General features: G+C 48.4%; 1 protein-coding gene across 1 annotated transcript in view; it reads left to right on the plus strand.

Moving 5' to 3' along the window:
- The window catches only part of kctd16b (potassium channel tetramerization domain containing 16b), a gene marked incomplete at both ends in the record, with an annotated part of 84,703 nt that overhangs the window by 68,028 nt on the left and 1,400 nt on the right, over positions 1-15,275 (plus strand). The gene's annotated exons all lie outside the window — the stretch shown is intronic.

Below are 15,275 nucleotides of genomic sequence, written 5' to 3' on the forward strand. Positions count from 1 at the left end.
TAGCTGTCTGGCTAACTATCTGACTGGTGTCTGGTTGGCTAGCTTTCTGGCTGGCTATCTGACTGGTGTCGGTCGGCTAGCTTTCTGGCTGGCTATCTGACTGGTGTCTGGTTGGCTAGTTGTCTGGCTGGCTATCTGACTGGTGTCTGGTTGGCTAGCTTTCTGGCTGGCTATCTGAATGGTGTCTGGTTGGCTAGTTGTCTGGCTGGCTATCTGACTGGCTGACTGGTGTCTGGTTGGCTAGCTGACTGGCTGAATGGTGTCTAGCTGACTGACTGACTGATTGACTGACTGACACGTGTCTGATTGTCTAGCTGGCTGGCTGCCTGTCTCACCAGCTGAAATGGTTTCTGCTGTAGTCAGACATGATTGATGGTGTTGGACACATCAAAACTGGTCCCAGCTACACCTGTCCATGAAGAATATGAAGAGGCAGGAGTTGAGCGAGGGATCAAGGAAGTGGACAGAGAGAGAGAGAAATAAATAAAGAGACAGATTCTTATCCGGGGGATTTTACTCGTATACAGCATATTGTTTTGACACCTTTAATGCTTTTCGAAATGACGAAAGCCCCTCTGTACTTTTACACCCCTGTGTCTGGGAAAGGTGTCTGTCAGTTTGGCCACAGAGCAGAGCAGCCAAGTCAATTGTTTTCGTTGAGGGAGGAGGGAGGTGGGGTGCTAATTCCTGTCGCCATGGGTCCTGGATCCCGGCCAGTGAGACAGACATCCGTTATCAATGGACCCCATCTATCACCGCAGGCCCTATTGCCGCGGCGAGAGGTGAAATGCTGAATGCAGCAGCACCATTTAGCTGAGGTAGATAAAGTACCCTGCCTGCCAATATACCCTGAATATACCCTACCAATATACCGTGAATATACCCTGAATATACCCTGCCTGACTGTGCTAATATACCCTGAATATACCCTGCCAATATACCCTGCCAATATACCCTGAATATACTGTGCCTGACCGTGCTAATATACCGTGAATATACCCTGCCTGACCGTGCTAATATACTGTGAATATACCTTGCTAATATACCCTGAATATACCCTGCCTGCCCATACCAATACACCCTGAATGTACCCTGCCTGCCTGTCCAATATGTTTACTGTCAGTTAGGCCTGGTAAACACGAGACAGGAGAGAGGGAGAAAGGAGCGAGAGAGAGACGGAGAGAGGGAGAAAGGAGGGAGAGAGAGACGGAGAGAGGGAGAAAGAACAAGAGACAGAGAAAGTGACGATAATGCGTTTTGGGCAGTATTTTTACTCTGCGTAAGCTGGACTGGCAGAGCGAAGGGAGATAGGGAGAGGAATGAGGAGAGAGGTGAAGGTGACCGGGAGAGAGAAGGAGGAAGGGAGGGAGGTGAATGGGAGAGAGAAGGAAGGAGAGAGGGAGGAGGGAGGTGAATGGGAGAGAGAAGGAAGGAGAGAGGGAGGAGGAGGGAGGTGAATGGGCGAGAGAAGGAAGGAGAGAGGGAGGAGGAGGGAGGTGAATGGGAGAGAGAAGGAAGAAGAGAGGGAGGTGAATGGGAGAGGGAGTGAGGGAGTTGAAAGATGAAAGTGTTGAAAAGAGAGAGGACAAGAGAGAAGCAGACAGAGGCAGAAATATAAATATACATGTGAATATACATACCATATTTTATACATAATAGACACACCTATGTCTAGTTATTTAACCAAAATATGAATTCATCCATGCATCTTTCAACCCATTCCATTCTTATTTATTTATTTATTTATTTATTTATTTATTTATTTATTTATTTATTTATTTATTTATTCATTTATGTATTCATTTATTTGTTTATTTGAGAACACTGAGCTAGCAATACACTTACAAAGTAATAAAATGCAATATACAATACAATCTACAAAAATGTACAGAATAGCCAATAAACATAGGGCAAGAACAAGACAGGATACACAATACAATACACAGGATACAATACGCAATACAATACAATCTACTGTACAACAATGTACAAACTAGACAGTGTGATTGGGGGGTCCCAGACCTTGTTGATGAGTCCAGCTGCAGTCAGGAAGAAACCTTTTTGTGCCGTGAGGTTTTGATCCTGATGGACCGCAGCCTCGTGCCAGATGGGAGTAGTTCAAAGAGGGGGTCCAGGGTGGGAGGGGCCGGCCGCCATCTTTCTTGCCCGCTTCAGGGCCCTGGAGGCGTGCAGGTCCCATTGGGATGGAAGGCTGCAGCCAATCACCCTCTCAGCAGAGCGGACGACACGCTGCAGTCTGGACTTGTCCTCGACAGTGGCAGCAGCGTACCAGATGGTAATGGAGGAGGTGAGGATGGCCTCGATGATGCCGGTGAAGAAGGGTACCATCATTGGCTTTGCTGGTTGAACTTCTTCAGCTCCCTCAGGAAGTGTATCCTCTGCTGGGCCTTCTTGGTGAGGGAGCTGATGTTCAGCTCCCACGTGAGGTCCTGGGGAGATGATGGTGCCCAGGAAGCGGAAGGACTCCACAGAGTTGACAGGAGAGTCATCCGGGGGTGACGGGACTGGGTTCTTCTTCCTGAAGTCCACAACCATCTTAAAGTCTTTAGAGTAGAGTATGTGAGTATACTCCATTCATACATCACCCTTGTAGGCATGGAGAGTATGCGACCAATAAAACTGACTTTGAGAAAGGGGTGAGGTAGGCATAGAAGAGAGAGAGAGAGAGAGAGAGAAGGGGAGATAGAGAGAAAGAGAGAGAAGAGGGAGAGACAGGCAGACAGACAGAGAAAGGGAGAGAGACAGGCAGAGAGGGGGAGAGAAAGGAGAGAGAGAGAAAGGGAGGGTATTTCTTGCAGATTATGGCTTGGTGCATATACAGTATAGCAATTGGAACATGATTGAACACATCCGATATCACCGGGGTCTTTACTCTAAGTGTTTGAACACACCTGTGGGACTGCGGCCTTTTTCCCTCTGAATTTTATCACCTCAACTATACTCCGTTTTCTTTTGTTTTTTTCCACATGTATATCAGTCTCATCCCTCCGTTTTGCATTAGCAGGATTCAAGTGATTTTCAGGACCCGAGTGTGTCGCTACAATGACTAGTCAATCCTCTACAGACTGTTAATATTCAAACCATGAATTGAGAATGAGAGGCTTGTCTTTCAAAGTGCCTCACAGATTCTGGAATTCATGTCTGCACGACCGCCAGTACTGCAGAACTAACAGTGGAACTCATGTCTGCACGACCGCCAGTACTGCAGAACTAACAGTGGAACTCATGTCTGCAACTGCCAGTACTGAAGAACTAACAGTGGAACTCATGTCTGCACGACCGCCAGTACTGCAGAACTAACAGTGGAACTCATGTCTGCACGACCGCCAGTACTGCAGAACTAACAGTGGAACTCATGTCTGCACGACCGCCAGTACTGGAGAACTAACAGTGGAACTCATGTCTGCACGACCGCCAGTACTGCAGAACTAACAGTGGAATTTATGTCTCCACGACCGCCACTACTGGAGAACTAACCGTGGAACTCATGTCTGCACGACCCCCAGTACTGCAGAACTAACAGTGGAACTCATGTCTGCACGACCGCCAGTACTGCAGAACTAACAGTGGAACTCATGTCTGCACGACCGACCAGTACTGCAGAACTAACAGTGGAACTCATGTCTGCACGACCGCCAGTACTGCAGAACTAACAGTGGAACTCATGTCTGCACGACCGCCAGTACTGCAGAACTAACAGTGGAACTCATGTCTGCACGACCGCCAGTACTGCAGAACTAACAGTGGAATTTATGTCTGCACGACCGCCAGTACTGCAGAACTAACAGTCACGTCCGTAGCTGCAGTTCCAACACACGCTCTATGATGCTGGTTAATTGGCTGATCGATGTGTTTATCAGGGTTTGATGGATCCTCGGCTATTACCCCAGCTAGTACCCTAGCCCCTACTGTCCTAGATGGTAAATGGTAAATGGACTGCACTTACAGAGCGCTTTTCCACCTTAGCGGCACTCAAAGCGCTTTGCAATGGCCTATCATTCACCTATTCACACACACATTCACACAACAATGGCGGTAGCTGCCATGCAAGGTGCTAACCTGCTCATTGGGAGCAATTTAGGGTTAGGTGTCTTGCTCAAGGACACTTCGACATGTGGACAGTCGGAGCTGGGATTCGAACCACTGACCCTTCGATCATTGAACGACCCACTCTACCAACTGAGCTACAGCCGCCCTAGATGGTGGATCTACCCCAGCTAGTACCCTAGCCCCTACTGTCCTAGATGGTGGATCTACCCCAGCTGGTACCCTAGCCCCTACTGTCCTAGATGGTGGATCTACCCCAGCTAGTACCCTAGCCCCTACTGTCCTAGATGGTGGATCTACCCCAGCTAGTACCCTAGCCCCTACTGTCCTAGATGGTGGATCTACCCCAGCTTGTACCCTAGCCCCTACTGTCCTAGATGGTGGATCTACCCCAGCTAGTCCCCTAGCCCCTACTGTCCTAGATGGTGGATCTACCCCAGGTAGAGTACCCTAGCCCCTACTGTCCTAGTTAGTGGACTAGATCTACCCCAGGTAGAGTACCCTAGCCCCTACTGTCCTAGTTAGTGGAATAGATCTACCCCAGGTAGAGTACCCTAGTCCCTACTGTCCTAGTTAGTGGACTAGATCTACCCCAGGTAGAGTACCCTAGTCCCTACTGTCCTAGTTAGTGGACTAGATCTACCCCAGGTAGAGTACCCTAGCCCCAGTACCCTAGCTCCTACTGTTCCAGATAGTGCATTAGATCTACCCCAGGTTGAGCACCCTAGCCTCTACTGTTCTAGATAGTGCACTAGATCTACCCCAGGTACCTCAGCCCCTGCTGTTCTATCCCAGGTACTGAGGTCCTAGCTGTTCTATCCCAGGTACTGAGGTACTAGCTGTTCTATCCCAGGTTCTGAAGTCCTAGCTGTTCTATCCCAGGTACTGAGGTCCTAGCTGTTCTATCCCAGGTACTGAGGTCCTAGCTGTTCTATCCCAGGTTCTGAGGTCCTAGCTGTTCTATCCCAGGTACTGAGGTCCTAGCTGTTCTATCCCAGGTACTGAGGTACTAGCTGTTCTATCCCAGGTACTGGGGTACTAACTGTTAGATCTCGTAAACTGACTCTGCTCTCCACAGTATCTCACCACTAATTGGCCCAGTTCATTTATCTGGGGCTGTTCACCCGAAACATGTTTACTGCTTGAGACCTAAACATAAAAAGGCCTTTCTCTCTCACTATTCCTCTCTTAATTTATCTCTCTCTCTTTTTTTCTCTCTCTCTCTCTTCTCTCTCTCTCTCTCTCTCTCTCTCTTGTCTCTCTCTCTCTCTTTCTCTCTCTTTCTCTCTCTCTCTCTCTCTCTTTCTCTCTCTCTCTCTCTCTCTCTCTTCCTCTCTCTTTCTCTCTCTCTCTCTCTCTTCTCTCTCTCTCTCTCTCTCTCTCTCTCTCTCTCTCTCTCTCTCTCTCTCTCTCTCTCTTCTCTCTCTCTCTCTTCTCTCTCTCTCTCTCTCTCTCTCTCTCTCTCTCTGTCTAATCCTGTAAATAGATTTCTCTAATTAAGGAGAAGTCTTGATGACAGACTGAGCTCTGACCGCGGGCGAGAGACATAAGCCATGTGTGGGGCTACGTGGACTCTCTCCAGAATGGGCGACGTGAGAGACATCTTGCAAAGACGACATCTTCATCTTCATAAACTCACACACGCAACTGACGTGGTTACTCTCACATACGCAAAATAACTTCAATTAGAGACAGAATTACTTTGGATATAAACACAGATGACGTCAGCAAACCCTGTGTGATGTAACCATGGGAAAATTCACATGAGCTTTGTAAGACTCACTGAGTGTAACTCCTCCACCTTATTTATTGACTCTACAGCATTTTTTAAGTGGGTGTTTGAGTGAGTGTTTCAAGTCTTGTACAGTACCAAACCCTTACTGAAGAAACCCAACCTTGATGTTAATGCACGGACCAGCTATAGGTCAATATCCAATCTTCCGTTCGTTAGTAAGATACTTGAAAAGATAGCATCAGAACAAATGAAGCTCTTTTCTACAATGTGGAAGAATTTCATTCAGGCTTTAGAACAGGACTGCTCTTACTAAAATAATCAGCGACCTCAGGCTAATCTCTGATTAGGATGACAAGCAACTGTACATCTCTCTTAATTGATTTGATTTGTATCGCACACTAAAATACAGTGAAATCTCTCAAATGATGGTGCAGCCATAAACTCCATTACTATACTGTATGTGTTTAATAAATGGAGTAGCAATTATTTATTGACAGTTAATCGACTATCGATTAATTGCAGATAAGAATTTACTCTAGTAAGATTTGGTTACTCAATTAATTGCTCGTTAATGGAATGGAACTTTTTTTTTTTTTTACGAACGTTATCATCGGGAGTTGCGTGAAATGTAATCATGATTTAAGCTCTGACTGCACATGAGGGCGCCACGCCATGTAGTGAAGGCTAATTGGGATGCCGGGAAATTTCAACGACACAGCGGAGGAAAGACACAAAAATGAAGCGAGCAAAGCGCAGTCCAGCGCGGGACCTTCTTATCAATTAATCTACTGTTGTTTGATAAGGTTAATAGTTATTGATTAATGAAAGTCCTTGAAATTTGCCACCCTATGTTGCACAATACATTTTTTGAGCACTCATTTCAGAGGAAGTACTGTTTTGAGCTACAGATCTTGATGACTGTTCCTCTAATTAACATCCCGATGGTGCATTTGTCTACATGTGGACTTGCTGCATACAAAGTGATAACAAATTAGGCTAAAAAACCCATAACTTACCAAAACAAAAAAGATGTCATATTAAATAGCCTACAGGTGTGCCTATGGCTGATCTATGTGGTCATTGACACGTCAGGTGATGAGATTTGCAGTATGCGTGATGTGCTGATGAGATGGATGAGGAAGGAACAGGTAGGAGAAGCAGGATGACCTCATGGTCAAATTCCACCCACTTGTGCTCAAGCTAGATACACCTCTCCTCCCTCTGCTCTCCTCCTCCTGCTCTCCTCCTGGGTCTCCTTCCATTGTCTCTCCTCCCTCTGCTTTCTTCCTCCTGTCTCTCCTCCCTCTGCTCTCCTCCTCCTGTCTCTCCTCCTGTCTCTCCTCCTCCTGCTCCCCTCCTCCTGCTCTCCTCCTCCTGTCTCTCCTCCCTCCGCTCTCCTCCTGACTCTCATCCCTCTGTCTCTCCTCCTTCTGCTCTCCTCCTGTCTCTCATCCCTCTGTCTCTCCTCCCTCTGCTTTCCTCCTCCTGTCTCTCCTCCTCCGGTCTCTCCTCCCTCTGCTCTTCTCCTGTCTCTCCTCCCTCTGCTCTCTTCCTCCTGCTCTCCTCCTGTCTCTCCTCCTCCTGTCTCTCATCCCTCTGTCTCTCCTCCTTCTGCTCTCCTCCTCCTGTCTCTCCTCCTCCTGTCTCTCCTCCCTCTGCTCTCCTCCTCCTGTCTCTCCTCCCTCTGCTCTCCTCCTTCTGCTCTCATCCCTCTGCTCTCCTCCTGTCTCTCCTCCTCCTGTCTCTCCTCCCTCTGCTCTCCTCCTCCTGTCTCTCCTCCTCCTGTCTCTCCTCCCTCTGCTCTCCTCCTGTCTCTCATCCATCTGCTCTCCTCCTCTTGTCTCTCCTCCCTCTGCTCTCCTCCTGTCTCTCATCCTTCTGTCTCTCCTCCCTCTGCTCTCCTCCTCCTGTCTCTCATCCATCTGCTCTCCTCCTCCTGTCTCTCATCCCTCTGCTCTCCTCCTGTCTCTCATCCCTCTGCTCTCCTCCTCCTGTCTCTCTTCCTCCTGTTCTCCTCCTGTCTCTCATCCATCTGCTCTCCTCCTCTTGTCTCTCATCCCTCTGCTCTCCTCCTGTCTCTCCTCCTCTTGTCTCTCATCCCTCTGCTCTCCTCCTGTCTCTCCTCCTCCTGTCTCTCCTCCCTCTGCTCTCCTCCTCCTGTCTCTCATCCCTCTGCTCTCCTCCTGTCTCTCATCCATCTGCTCTCCTCCTCCTGTCTCTCATCCCTCTGCTCTCCTCCTGTCTCTCCTCCTGTCTCTCCTCCCTCTGCTCTCCTCCTGTCTCTCCTCCTGTCTCTCCTCCCTCTGCTCTCCTCCTGTCTCTCCTCCCTCTGCTCTCCTCCTGTCTCTCCTCCTGTCTCTCCTCCCTCTGCTCTCCTCCTGTCTCTCCTCCCTCTGCTCTCCTCCTGTCTCTCATCCATCTGCTCTCCTCCTCCTGTCTCTCATCCCTCTGCTCTCCTCCCTCTGCTCTCCTCCTGTCTCTCCTCCTCCTGTCTCTCATCCATCTGCTCTCCTCCTGTCTCTCATCCCTCTGTCTCTCCTCCTTCTGCTCTCCTCCTCCTGTCTCTCCTCCTCCTGTCTCTCCTCCTGTCTCTCATCCCTCTGCTCTCCTCCTGTCTCTCCTTCTCTTGTCTCTCCTCCCTCTGCTCTCCTCCTGTCTCTCCTCCTCCTGTCTCTCCTCCTGTCTCTCATCCCTCTGCTCTCCTCCTGTCTCTCCTTCTCTTGTCTCTCCTCCCTCTGCTCTCCTCCTGTCTCTCCTCCTGTCTCTCCTCCTCCTGTCTCTCCTTCTCTTGTCTCTCCTCCTCCTGTCTCTCCTCCTGTCTCTCCTCCTCTTGTCTCTCCTCCTCTTGTCTCTCCTCCTCCTAGTCAAATATAAATTTTTTACTTATTTTTTCTGGAGGCATTTTGCCCTCCAATCACCATCTAAAGTACAAGTGAAATAATTGACGATATCAGTACTTTCAGACATGAAACATTTTCTGTGTACTTTATTTATGTAATATAAACACAATATATGAATTAAATTGGACTCATTTAACTTAACATCCCTAGTGCAACATGTGCACTCGTATATTAAGTGTCTCTTTACCGAAACTGAGATCAAACCCGCCCTGTAAGTACAGAACTCACTGGCTTATTTTATTCTGTTCTCAGATGAACCAGCCGATAATGAAAGCTTTTTAATCAAGAATCGAGTGCCTTGGACCTTTTTGATGAATTCTATGTTTTCCCAGACATCCAAAGAGCACCTTCTTTAAGCTACTTTTACTACAAGAACGCCGAAGCCCTCGTTTCCATTCATAAGCTGAAACAGACTTCACGTCTGGTCTGTATTGTACAAATGCAGCCTCGATTGTCAACCCCCCAACGAGGAAAGCTTGTCTCAGCCTATTAAAGATGTGCTTGTCTGGGGTTTTGACACAGACAAATGGAAGTGATGACAATGTGAGAGGGGTTATTTGTTTTTGTTCCACACAGATCATTTGTCTTCCCCCCCGCGAACACCTTCAACGCAGCCGTGCTGGTTTATGACAGAAATCAATCAGGACCGATTGTCCACTCACCTCTAGCGCCAGGCTGATATGTCAATACAGCCGGCAAGAGGACAGGGGGAGGACAGATGGAAGGAGGGAGAGAGAGAGAGAGAGAGAGAGAGAGAGAGGGAGAGAGAGAGAGAGAGAGAGAGAGAGAGAGAGAGATGGATGGGTGACGGGTGGAGAAGCAGGGCGATTGATCAGGCTGCTCATTGCCAGGTTGGCTCTTTGCACGCGCGTGTGTGTGTATGTGTGTGTGTGTGTGTGTGTGTGTGTGTGTGTGCGTTGTGTGTGTGTGTGTGTGTGTGTGTGTGTGAGTGTGTGTATGTGTGTGTGTGTGTGTGTGTGTATGTGTGTGTGTGTGTGTGTGTGTGTGTGTGTGTGTGTGTGAGTGTGTGTATGTGTGTGTGTGTGTGTGTGCGTGTGTGTGTGTGTGTGTGTGTGTGTGTGTGTGTGTGAGTGTGTGTGTGTGTGTATGTGTGTGTGTGTGTGTGTGTGTGCATATGTCTGGTCTCTTTGTCACCTCTAATAACTTAGGCTGTGGAGATCCCCACTGAGATCAACACTAGAGGGCTTAGAGAGAGCCATCAGTGAGCCGGCCGTGGCTGTGTGTGTGTGTGTGTGTGTGTGTGTGTGTGTGTGTGTGTGTGTGTGTGTGTGTGTGTGTGTGCGTGCATACGTATACACAGTATACTGGGGCATGGACAAATACAGCCCGAAATCTTTCCTCGCATTATCCCTGTACACACACAGACACACACACACACACATGCAAGTACGCACACACACACACACACACACACACACACACACACGCAAGTACGCACATACACACACACACACACGCACACAAGTATGTACACACACACAAACACACACACACAAACGCAAGTATGCACATACACACACACACACACACACACACACACACACACACACACACACACACACACACAGGCTGTAGCAGGGGTCCAAGTCTACAGTATCTTCCCTTGCTGTTACTGCCAGGACTAGTGAATGATGCTAGCCAACAGCTTGGCTGACAGCCGCACAACACTGTTGATACACACACACACACACACACACACACACACACACACAGATGCACACACACACCCACTCACACCCACACAAACAAATGTGCTTTGTCTTACATGGGAACAGTGCATACAGACAGACCGCTGGATCAGTAGGCTCAGCTCATGACGGGTGTGTGTAGAGCTATCGACAGTGAAGCGAGGTCCTCGACCGTGTTACATCTGGCCCCCCCTACTTCCTAGTCCCTATCCCCTCCTCCCTCATTCAGTCTATTGCGCCCAAATCCTTCCAAACCCACCTCATTTTTCATTTCAGTCTAGAGAAGGGACAATGCATATCAATCAACAACAAATGTTAATACACCAGATTTAGCCAGGAGGCTAATTTTCATCTGTGGTCCCTGGCCAAGATGTTATAAAAAGGCATCCGTACCCTCATCAACACATCTCTTGTATTAGGATGCTTTCCCTCGGCTTTCAAGACTGCCAGAGTCACCCCCCCTCCCCCCCCCCTGAAGAAACCAACTCTCGACCGCTCTGACGTCACAAGCTACACACCGGATTCCCTTCTGTCCTTTCTATCAAAAACACGTCTTTAACCAACTGACAATGGTTCTGGCGAGTAGTAGTACACTGACTGCCTACATTAAAGGCAATTATTGTAATTCACTTTGGATAGAAGTGTCTGCTAAATGACTATAATGTAATGTAATGTAATGGATCTGACAATGCAGAGTGTAAAGTTATGGACAGTGGATCTGACCATGTATAGTTATAGACAGTGGATCTGACCATATATAGTTATAGACAGTGGATCTGACCATGTAGAGTTATAGACAGTGGATCTGACCATAAATAGTTATAGACAGTGGATCTGACCACGTAGAGTTATAGACACTGGATCTGACCATGTAGAGTTATAGACACTGGATCTGACCATGTAGAGTTATAGACACTGGATCTGACCATGTAGAGTTATAGACACTGGATCTGACCATGTAGAGTTATAGACACTGGATCTGACCATGTAGAGTTATAGACACTGGATCTGACCAAGTACCTTGTAGTAGAGTAGATGGTCTACAGATGGAAGACACTCATAGCCAGTGTCTCAGGGTTAAGGTTAGCCAGTGTCTCAGGGTTAGGGTTAGCCAGTGTCTCAGGGTTAAGGGACAGTGTCTCAGGGTTAAGGTTAGCCAGTGTCTCAGGGTTAGCCAGTGTCTCAGGGTTAAGGCTAGCCAGTGTCTCAGGGTTAAGGTTAGCCAGTGTCGCAGGGTTAGGGTTAGCCAGTTTCTCAGGGTTTGGGTTAGCATAGGGGACTAGGCCTGTGTCTGTAATGCACTGGCACAAGTCTCGGTTGTTTTATGCTCTTTAGTTTTCCCAAGGGAGAGAGGGAGAGGAATGAAGGAATATAAAGTCATAAACTTCTAGATTGGGAGATTAAAAGGTTAGGGTATTTAGAGGAGAGAAATCCCCACCTAGAATGATTTTAAAAATGTGAGGTAAGTGTCCTCATGGTGCTTGTTGACTGTTAGAAGACTGTTCATGGTGCTTGTTGACTGTTAGAAGACTGTTCATGATGCTTGTTGACTGTTAGAAGACTGTTCATGATGCTTGTTGACTGTTGAAAGGGAGCATTCAACAGGAAGCACCTTCACCACAATTAGCAGAGGATAATGGATTTTCTGTGCTGTCTGATAGTGTATTGTGTGTGTGTGTGTGTGTGTGTGTGTGTATGTGTGTGTGTGTGTGTGTGTGTGTGTGTGTGTGTGTGTAACAATATATCCCTCAGGGGAAACTATTCAGATAATGCAGTATTTGATGTTTGGCATCGACCACATTAGCCATAGACGGAATGGTTTTTATGTAATACGTACAGTAGGCGAGGCTAGCAGCCTCCTGGGAGGGAGAAGGCCGGTAGGCATCGAGAGGCTGACAGGCAGCCCAACACGCGGCAGCAGCTAAGGAGGTAGAGGGAATCACAACGTTCCCGGATCGATTCCAGCTCCCCCAGGCAGCGTGCTGAAGTGTCCTTGGGTAAGATATTGAACCCCAAATTGCTCCCAGCGAGCAGGCTAGCACCTCGCACGGCAGCTGCCGCCATCGGTGTGTGAATGTGTGAACGAGAGGCCATTGTAAAGCCCTTCGGATAAAAGCGCTATATACTGGAAACACACTCCATTTACCATTTTACCATTAGTGTGAGGACCGCGATACATTGAGAGACTGACAGACTTGTGGATTACAGAGGCTCCGCTTCGTCTTATTGACAAATGACGGCTTACTTGTTTGGAAGAAATTAGAGATGTGCAATGTGTCTTCTTGGCTGGGTGTCTGAGTCCACGCTATCTGTCAAGAGCAGTGATTTGCCTGACGGAGTGGAGATGAACGGGTTTGACTGTATCACCGACGCCAGCCCTGCTCGAGCTGATGTCACACATCATGCACGTCAGCAAAGCTGTTGGTTTTCATTTAGACGGGGAAACTGGCTACTCGGCAGATTTACCGGTCCATTCATTCAGAGTCAGGTACTGTACCCGTGTTTTGCATCGCAGACCATGTTAATGTACAGTAGCTAACGGGGATCTAAATAAAGAAGCAAAACAAACAAACGCGGCTCTGCCAAGGTCCCCAAGTGACACAAATTCATTCTGGAACCTTCCCTGACAACAGACGCGGTTGTTCCTGTGGGGCTAGTAGAGGCAGGTAGTGGGTAGGAGGAGTGGTAGGGGGGTAGGGTTAGGGGGAGTGTTAGGGGGGTAGGGTTAGGAGGAGTGGTAGGGAGGTAGGGTTAGGAGGAGTAGTAGGAGGTAGGGTTAGGAGGAGTGGTAGGGGGGTAGGGTTAGGAGGAGTGTTAGGGGGGTAGGGTTAGGAGGAGTGTTAGGGGGGTAGGGTTAGGGGGAGTGGTAGGGGGGTAGGGTTAGGAGGAGTGGTAGGAGGGTAGGGTTAGGAGGAGTTGTAGGAGGGTAGGGTTAGGAGGAGTAGTAGGGAGGTAGGGTTAGGGGGAGTAGTAGGGGGGTAGGGTTAGGGGGAGTTGTAGGGGGGTAGGGTTAGGAGGAGTAGTAGGGGGGTAGGGTTAGGAGGAGTAGTAGGGGGGTAGAGTTAGGAGGAGTTGTAGGAGGTAGGGTTAGGAGGAGTAGTAGGGGGGTAGGGTTAGGAGGAGTTGTAGGGGGTAGGGTTAGGAGGAGTAGTAGGGGGGTAGGGTTAGGAGGAGTTGTAGGGGGGTAGGGTTAGGAGGAGTGGTAGGGGGGTAGGGTTAGGAGGAGTGGTAGAGGGGTTGGGTTAGGAGGAGTGGTAGGGGGGTAGGGTTAGGAGTAGTAGGAGGGTAGGGTTAGGAGGAGTGGTAGGAGGGTAGGGTTAGGAGGAGTGGTAGGGAGGTAGGGTTAGGAGGAGTTGTAGGGGGGTAGGGTTAGGAGGAGTGGTAGAGGGGTTGGGTTAGGAGGAGTGGTAGGGGGGTAGGGTTAGGAGGAGTAGTAGGAGGTAGGGTTAGGAGGAGTAGTAGGAGGTAGGGTTAGGAGGAGTAGTAGGAGGTAGGGTTAGGGGGAGTGGTAGGGGGTATGGTTAGGAGGAGTGGTAGGGGGGTAGGGTTAGGGGGAGTGGTAGGGGGGTAGGGTTAGGAGGAGTAGTAGGAGGTAGGGTTAGGAGGAGTAGTAGGAGGTAGGGTTAGGAGGAGTAGTAGGAGGTAGGGTTAGGAGGAGTAGTAGGAGGTAGGGTTAGGAGGAGTTGGAGGAGGTAGGGTTAGGAGGAGTTGTAGGAGGTAGGGTTAGGAGGAGTGGTAGGGGGGTAGGGTTAGGAGGAGTGGGGGGGTAGGGTTAGGAGGAGTGGTAGGGGGGTAGGGTTAGGAGGAGTGGTAGGGGGGTAGGGTTAGGAGGAGTAGTAGGGGGGTAGGGTTAGGAGGAGTAGTAGGGAGGAAGGGTTTTGGTAGTTCATTGTATTTGGATGGTTTCTCTCCTGAGGAGATTCTGCTCTAGTTCTGTCACTCGCTTCAACTGCTCCTAGACTTCACTGAGGGGACACAGATGTCTATGTTTATAGTTGGATCACGCTGAAGCGCTGAAAAACATCTCCTCCCTGATGAAAGACACGGAGGACAACGCAGTTGCCAAACCTATTATATGTGTTTTCAAATGAATAAATAAACTCCGTTGTGTTTGTCTCTGCCGTAGATCTTTTGACGTGCCGTGTACAGACATTCATCACGCACATGATGTAAAGGGGTTGATGTTTGCCGTAGTATTACTGGATGAGAGAGGATACAGAGAAGATGAAAGTACAGTACATGGAAGACAACCAGAGGAGATCATATTGTTTCTAACATCATAAGCTGGCGCGAAATACTTGAAATATCTCAGTTACTTTTCTGTGAGTGATTGCTCTGGTCTGACACAGTAGATCCATTGGGCTGTTCATAAACATGCGAACCCCGCCCACCTGACATTTCAGGCAGATGAAAGCGAACGCTAACATGACTTAAAGATCAGATCGTTTCAGATTGTTTTTCGACCCAGGTCTGTGTAGCGCTAAAGATAATCCAGATGAAAGAGCGAGATATTCAAGGTTGCTACAGATATTCATTAGATAGGCTGGTGGGGGGGTGGAGGATGGGGTGGTGGAGGTTTGGGTTATATATACATATATATATATGTATATATACAGTACGGTGTGTGTGTGTGCGTGCGTGTTTGTGCGGTTTGTATGTATGGGTATAAAAAAGTGGCAAGATATTACAGATGTGTGTGTGTGTATTGTACTGTACGTGTGCGTATATGTGCATAAACACACAGATGTGTATGTAAATCATATGCAGAAGGAATATATTAATGTGAATTGACACAAAGTCTAAAAAAAGAAAGGCCTATTTACAGACCTCCGTGGATGTTATTCGGACTGAAAGGGAGTGTGC

Source organism: Borostomias antarcticus (assembly GCF_949987555.1).
Source record: "Borostomias antarcticus genome assembly, chromosome: 1".
NCBI classification, from domain to species: Eukaryota; Metazoa; Chordata; class Actinopteri; order Stomiiformes; family Stomiidae; genus Borostomias; species Borostomias antarcticus.